The sequence below is a fragment of the Chiloscyllium punctatum genome, unplaced genomic scaffold (assembly GCF_047496795.1).
Source record: "Chiloscyllium punctatum isolate Juve2018m unplaced genomic scaffold, sChiPun1.3 scaffold_376, whole genome shotgun sequence".
NCBI lineage: Eukaryota > Metazoa > Chordata > Chondrichthyes > Orectolobiformes > Hemiscylliidae > Chiloscyllium > Chiloscyllium punctatum.
Genome location: NW_027310110.1, coordinates 9174 through 16604, shown reverse-complemented (window position 1 = coordinate 16604; position 7431 = coordinate 9174). Strand labels below are relative to the sequence as shown.

General features: G+C 44.3%; 1 long non-coding RNA gene across 1 annotated transcript; it reads right to left on the bottom strand.

Annotated features, from left to right (window-relative positions):
* Window positions 1–1465: 1465 nt before the first annotated feature.
* On the bottom strand, window positions 1466–7209 carry LOC140472594 (uncharacterized). The gene is made up of 3 exons (XR_011957753.1): window positions 7127–7209; window positions 5223–5329; window positions 1466–1726 (listed from the first exon to the last, which is right to left on the bottom strand). It is a non-coding gene; the product is annotated as an uncharacterized lncRNA (long non-coding RNA).
* Window positions 7210–7431: the final 222 nt, after the last annotated feature.

The following is a 7431-nucleotide window of genomic DNA, read 5'->3' as shown; positions in this document are numbered from 1 at the left end:
CCACTTTCTGAACCTCAGGATGCCTCTCTGGGCAATAGGTCACCATAAACAACAATGTGACAAGGAGCAGGGTTCATCTGTATTGATTTAAATTGTGATCATAGCACTGCTGTCTGACAGCACCAGGTAAAAGGTTGCAGTCCAGCCTTGGTCAAAGGCCTATGTGGGGTATCCACATTCTCCCCATAATAGTGTGGGTCCCCTCCATGTGCGCTGGTTTTCTCCCACAATTCAAAGATATACAGGTTAGGTGGATCAGTTGTCATAAATTGTCCACAGTATTCAGAATTTGCAGGCTACGTGGATCAGCCATGGGAAATACATTGTTACAGGGATGGAGTGCTCTGGGCGGGATTTTCTTCAGATGGTTGGTGGGATTTGATGGACCAATGCTCTCCTTCCACACCGTAGGGATTATATTCTATGATTGAGGATAAAGAATATTCTCAGGGTCTCCTTGGAGGAGGAGCATGTGGTGTGTATCAATGCTCTCTATGCCATTAGATAGAGGTGGGCACCGCCGCCACCGCCACCCCCTCACCCCCAACTCTACTTTGATTTAGTCCCTTCCCACTCTGTCACTTGTAATGGTTTGCTTTGCCCATAATGGGCTTTGTTTGGAAATATTCAACTGATGACACTGGTGTGCTACTGCTGGCGATTATACGTTAACAAAACGCAAAATAATGGAATAATGATGTTGATGGTGGGAAGGTTGCTCAGCTGTGTGAGATAACACTTCTGGGTAGGAGAAATGGGAGAAAAATGCTTCACAGCTCGCAGAATGAGAACTGAAAGTAGTTAAATCAAACCAAAGGTTCAGAGAGGGAAGGAATATTTCCCTGGAGTTTGAGTAACTGAAAAGTGATGGCGTCCGGGAGTAGACAGGATTTTATTTAAAGGGCATTTGAAATTTTAAAAACTGTTATATGCAGATAGTTTCGATTCTTTAAGTTTTATTTATTGTGGAATAAACTTGTACTTTACAAAAAAAAAACAAATTCACAAACCTTGTATTAAAGACAAATGTTAAATAAAATCCATCAAACCATCCCTCACTGAAAACTGAGGTGGAAGTGCAATCTGCTGCTGAATCCCTGCCCTGACTACTTCTTCCAACCCGGGCTCCATGGCTATATATAATATATATATACCTGGGAGATAGCAGCAGGAGAAGGCCATTCGGCCTTTGAATCTGGCTCCACCATTAATGGGAAGCAGCTGACCATCCAGCTCAGTCACCTGTTCCTGCTCTGTTCCAATCCGCTTTGATGACTTTACCTTGAAGAACTATATTTCAGTCCTCCTTGCACTTCACTGCCTTTTGTATCAGTGATGTTGCTGTGTTATTGCGTCGGTGTAGGCAGGGGTAATGTGATGGTGCTCTTCCTTGAGGACACACTTAGCGTCCCTCATCATCCTGCAGTAACATCAACCGGGTTTCAGCAAATAAAGACAGAACCCATTTCCAGGATATGGGCATCACTGGCTCAGTCAGCATTTATTCCCCATCACTAGGTACAATTGAGAAGATGGTCGTGAGCTGCTGTCTTGTACCATTCACAGTCCATTTGTCGCAGATAGACCGACAATGCTGTGAGGGGGAGTGTTGCAGGATTTTGGCCCAGTGAATCTCCATCTTTGGTTCTTCGAATGCTGTTTAACTTAATCACAATCTGCACATGATTTTGAGATTTCAGTCTGCAAATCTTCACCATCTAGCACGCTGTATAAAGGAATATGCACAGATTAGAAATTCAGAACAGACAATTCTAGTTTCTCTGGAATATCGTTTACACCTTTCTTCCACCAAAACTGTAACCCTCCAGCCCACTTACTCTCTCCCACCATTCTGACTCTGCTGCACCTAATGTACACCCTCCTCATTCTCATGGAGTTACTGATAAACAGATCTATTCCACCACTTCCCGGCCCTGGTTAGACTCTGTACCCTTTCTGGGTTTACTTGCTTTCCCTTCAGTTGCTGCAAGTCAATAATGTAACAGCAGAATGAAACAAAAGGAAACAGAAAGTGAGATGGCAGATCCTGGACAAAACAGGAACCTTCAGTCTGGGAGAATGGGTCAGATTCTTCCTTGTTTCCCATTAGTTTATTCCCAGCATTACAATGAATTGAGGGTGGAGAGTGGTCCCACGTGTGTGTAGTGACACTTTGACCCCCCGAAATGATCAATACTATAAGCAGATACGTTCCTCCTCTTGCCAATCACAGTACTTTCCTCTAATTACCCCAAAACATGTGCTCCAAAACCCGCCCACATTCTGTATATGTACAGTGCCGGGTTTCCCCACACACCTGTGGTTCCTGCCTCAGGGATTGTGGGAGTTGCAGTCAATCAATGTCCTGTACAGCCACATCATGACGGAGAGCATAACAAACGCTGCATTCACTCCCGTACCTACCTGTGACTCTACTTTCAAGGAACTATGAACCTGCACTCCAAGGTCTCTTTGCTCAGCAACACTCCCCAGGACCTTACCAGTAAGTGTATAAGTCCTGCCCTGATTTGCCTTTCCATAATCCAACAGCTAACATTTATCTAAATTGAACTCCGTCTGCCATTCCTTGCTCCACTGGCCCATCTGATCAAGATCCTGTTCTATTCTGAACTAACCTTCTTCGCTGTCCACTACACCTCCAATTTTGGTGTCTTGTGTAAAGCTACTAACCATACATCATATTCACATCCAAGTCATTTATTTAAGGACCCAATAATCGATCCTTGTAGCACACTGCTGCTCACAGTCCTCCAGTCCACAAAGCAAACCTCCATCATCACCCTCTGTCTCCTACCATCAAGGCAGTTTTGTATCCAAATGGCTTGTTCACCCTTCATTCCATGTTATGTAACCTTGCTAACCAGTCTGCTTTGTGGAACCTTGTTGAATGTCCATATAAACAATGTTCACCGCCTGGCTTAATCAATTTTCTTTGTCACTTCGAAACATTCAGTCAAGTTAGTGAGACACGATTGTGCACGTACAAAGCCACATTGATAACAGGAGAAAGTGAGGACTGCAGATGCTGGAGATCAGAGCTGAAAATATGTTGCTGGAAAAGCGCAGCAGGTCAGGCAGCATCCAAGGAACAGGAGAATCGACGTTTTGAGAAGGGCTGATGACCGAAACGTCGATTCTCCTGTTCTTTGGATGCTGCCTGACCTGCTGCGCTTTTCCAGCAACACATTTTCAGCTCCACATTGACAACAGTCAATGATTATTCCTTACTTTTCCAAATAGATGGATATCCTGTCCCTCAGAATCCCTTCCAACAACTTGCCTGCCACTGACTTCAGGCTCACTGTTTTCTTGTTCCATGGCCTCTCCTTACCACCTTTTTAAAATAATGGCACCTCACCTGTCACTATCAATGATACAATACCTCAGGAGAGGCCAACAATCACTTCCCTTGATTTCCAGAAAGTTCCGGGATACATCTGATCAGGTCCCAGGGCTTTATCCACCTTGATGCGATTCAAGACATCCAGTAACACCTCCACTGTAACATGGATACTTTTCAAGTTCTCTGTTTATTTCTCCAAACTCTCGAGCTTCCATATCTTTCTCCAGTAAAAAGGACGTGAAATATTTGCATATCTTTCCCACCCCCCGGTGGTTCCATAGACAGCCTCGTTAATATTTAAGGGGTCCTATTCTCTGGTCCAGTTCATCTTTTGTCTGTGATATATTTATTTAATCTCTTTGGATTCTAATTAAACCATTTCTTGAAGCTATTTCATGTCAAACAGCATCAGCAGCAAGCAACAGAGCTAAGTGATCATACATCCAATGGAACAGATTGGAGCTCTGCAGTTCTGCCACACCCAGTTGTGAACGGTGATGGACAATTTAAAAAACTCACTGAAGGATGCATCACAGATATCCCCACCTTTACTGATGGAGGGGCCTCACATCCATGCACCAGATAAGATGACAGCATTTGCAGCAATCTTCAGCCAGAAGTGCAAAGTGGATGATCCATCTTAACCAGTGGTTTCTAACATCACAGATGTGACTATTAAGCCAGTTTGATTCAGTTTGAATAACATCAAGAAATGGTTAAGTAGGGCAAAGGCTACGGGCCCTACCAATATTCTGGCAATAATACTGGTTTGTGCTCCAGAACTTGCCACCCACCAAGCCAAGTACCGCTCCAGCACTGGCATTTACCAGTAATGTGGAACATTGCCCAGGAATGTTCAACACAAAAACACAGTGCAATCCAACCCAGGCAATTTCCCTCTATCAGTCTACACCCGATCAGCAGTAAAGTGATGGAAGTAGTCATCAACAGGGCTACCAAGCAGCAGCTGCTCAGCAACAGCCAGCTGAGTGACACTCATTTTAGGCTCCACCAGGGCCACTCAGCACCCGATTGTGTTACCGCCCTGATTCACAACCTGACAACCAGCTGAATCCCAGAGGTGAGGTGAGGTGAGGGTGACAGCCCAGTCCCACTACAAGATCACTAATTCTAGCTGATTCTCCCCTTGTCTCAGCTCATAAATTCTCATTCACCTTGTGTTATCTCCAGACTTCAGTATCCAAACACACTCCTGGTCAGCTTCCCACATTCAATCTCCCTGTAATCTTAAGAAAAACTAAATCTCTGCTGCCCAAGTACTCCCTCGTACCAAAACTTGTTGATCCATCAAAAGGCTCCTAATCATAATCAACAACATAGAGCCACAGAGATGTACAGCATGGAAACAGACCCTTCAATCCAACCCATCCATGCTGACCAGATATTCCAACCCAATCTAGTCTCACCTGTCAGCATCCGGCCCATATCCCTCAATTTAAAATTTTCACTCTTGATTTAATTCCTGGTTGTGATCATCCCTAGCTCGGCGCATCACACATCCTTGAAGACCTCGACAACCCATTCTGTTCGAGACTCCCAATGATCTGTTAATTCATTACTTTACCTGTATGGCTGCTTTTACAGTTGCCAAAGCAACATTTTCTGAAATTCACAGGTCTGCTTTCCCCTTTTAAGACATTCCTCAAAGCCTGCTTATTTGGCAATGCTTTTGGTCACCTGACCTGATATCATCAGTCTCTGACCTTATGTCTAAAGTTCCCAATAATATTTTTGTGAAATGATAAGCATGATGATAAAACTACAAACTGTTCTTGATTTGGACATTACCTTCAAATCATCACTGTTGTGGTAATGAATACTCTGTAATGTCTCTTACCTAATCATATTGAGGGAGTACCTTCACCACACAAACTGCAGCTGTACAAGAAAGTCAAACATCATCCTCTCCACAGGCAACAGGGCTCTGACATTAATCACTGGTTTCTGTGGAAGGAGAAACACAATTGATGTTTCAGGGAGTGCAAAACAGATTACAGGGAATGAAAATGATGCAGAATTTGATAGTCAGAAATGTAAGGAAAATACACTTGCTTATTGGAAAAAGGAATTCTTGACTGTCAAAGATTTTCCAGAAAAAAAATTAATAAGCAGCACATGGTCAGGAGCTGGGCGGCAGAGAAAAATTAACTTACAAAAATGTCTTTAAAAGTAATCGTAAAATACTAAACAGACCAAACGTACACCCATAGTTCGATACTGAGCAAGCTAGATATTGACAAAGTGCTCATAAGGGAGCCCAGAGATGAAGCAGACCTGTATAAGCTATTATGATCCCACAGTCATACAGACGTATAGCACTGACACAGACCCTTCGGTTTAACTCATCCATGCCAACCAGGTATCCGAACCTAATCTATTCCCATTTGCCAGCACTTGGCCCATGTCCCTGTCAACACTACCTAATCATATCATGTGTCTATTTAGATGCCTTCAACAAGTTTTAATTGTACTAGCCTCCACCACTTCCTCTGGCAGCTCATTCAACCCACTGCATGAAAGAGTTTTCCTTTAGGCCCCTTTGAATTTTTGCCCCGTTCACCCTAATGCAATGTCCTCTACTTTTGGACCCCACTACTCAAGGGAAAACATCTTGTTCATTTACTCTGTTCATACTCATCATGATTGTATAAACCTCCATAACATCACTGCTCAGTCTATGGCACTCCAGGGAAAACAGCCCCAGCCTTATATGCCTCATCCTGTAGCTCAAATCCTCCAAACCTAACAACATCCTTGTAAGTCTTTTATGAAACCTTTCAAATTTCACCCTTCTGAAAGGAGGCAGGCCAGAATTGCACACAATATTCCAAAAGTGGCCTAACGAATGTCCTGTACAGCAACATGACCTCCCACATCCTATACTCAATGCTCTAACCAATAAAAGGAAAATACACTGAACACCTTCTTCATCATCCTATCTACTTGCAACTTGACTTGCAAGGACTATGAATCTGCGGTCCAAGGTTTCTTTGTTCCGCAAGCGTCTCCAGGGCCTTGCCATTCAGTGTATAAGTCCTGGGCCGAAAAACGTGTTGCTAGAAAAGCACAGCAGGTCAGGCAGCATCTAAAGATCAGGAGAATCGACGTTTTGGACATGAGCCCCTGATGCTGCTTGACCTGCTGTGATTTTCCAGCAACACATTTTTCAGCTCTGATCTCCAGCATCTGCAGTCTTCACTGTCCCCTAGTGTATAGGTCCTGCACTCACTTGCTTTTCCAAAATGCAGCACCTCACATTTATCTCAATTAATCCGTATCTGATCAATATCTCACTGTAACCGGAGGTAACCTTCTTTACTATGCACAATACCTCCAATTTTGAATGACCTGCAAACTCAGTTACGACAGCAAGTCATTTAAATGAATGACGAAACAAATCCAGAAATGAACATCCACTACTCTGAGTTTGAATGTGCTCTGGACAAATTCTGCCCAATGACTCTGTTCCAGAGAAAGGCTGCACATGCGCCTGGCTGCACCTTGCCCGCTACAAAGATGGCGGCCGCGCACGTGTCCAGTGACTCGTTGCCCCGAATAAAGATGGCGGCGCTCACTCAGGCCTACAGCCGCGCTGAGGCAATTCCCCGTTTACTCCAAACACGGGACTGGGACGTTCAAATTTGTGTTTTCCGACGTACACAACATGTTTGTAAAACCTCTCCGCTCATAGCAACACAGTTTTTCTCCCGTTTCCCTCTGTTTATTTATTTCTTTCCTTACCGTATCCTTTCGCTCCATAACTTCCAGAGCATCCAACACAGCGACTCTCCGCTGCGCGAGGGTGATCACGTGATTCAGTCTAGTTCTGCCCCTAGTTCACTTTGATTGGTTGGAGGACCAACCTTCCGACGGGTCTTCCAGATCCGCCCACTGTCCTTTCATTGGTCCGGAGCTGACATCAATCACCCGGGGTCCCTTTGTTGGCTAGAGCATGCGTAGTGCGTCCTGCTTTTGCCGATATGTTGGGTCATGTGATCGAAGAGTTTTCTGAGAGGAAGGATTCCTTTGTGTGAGCTCTGCAGTAG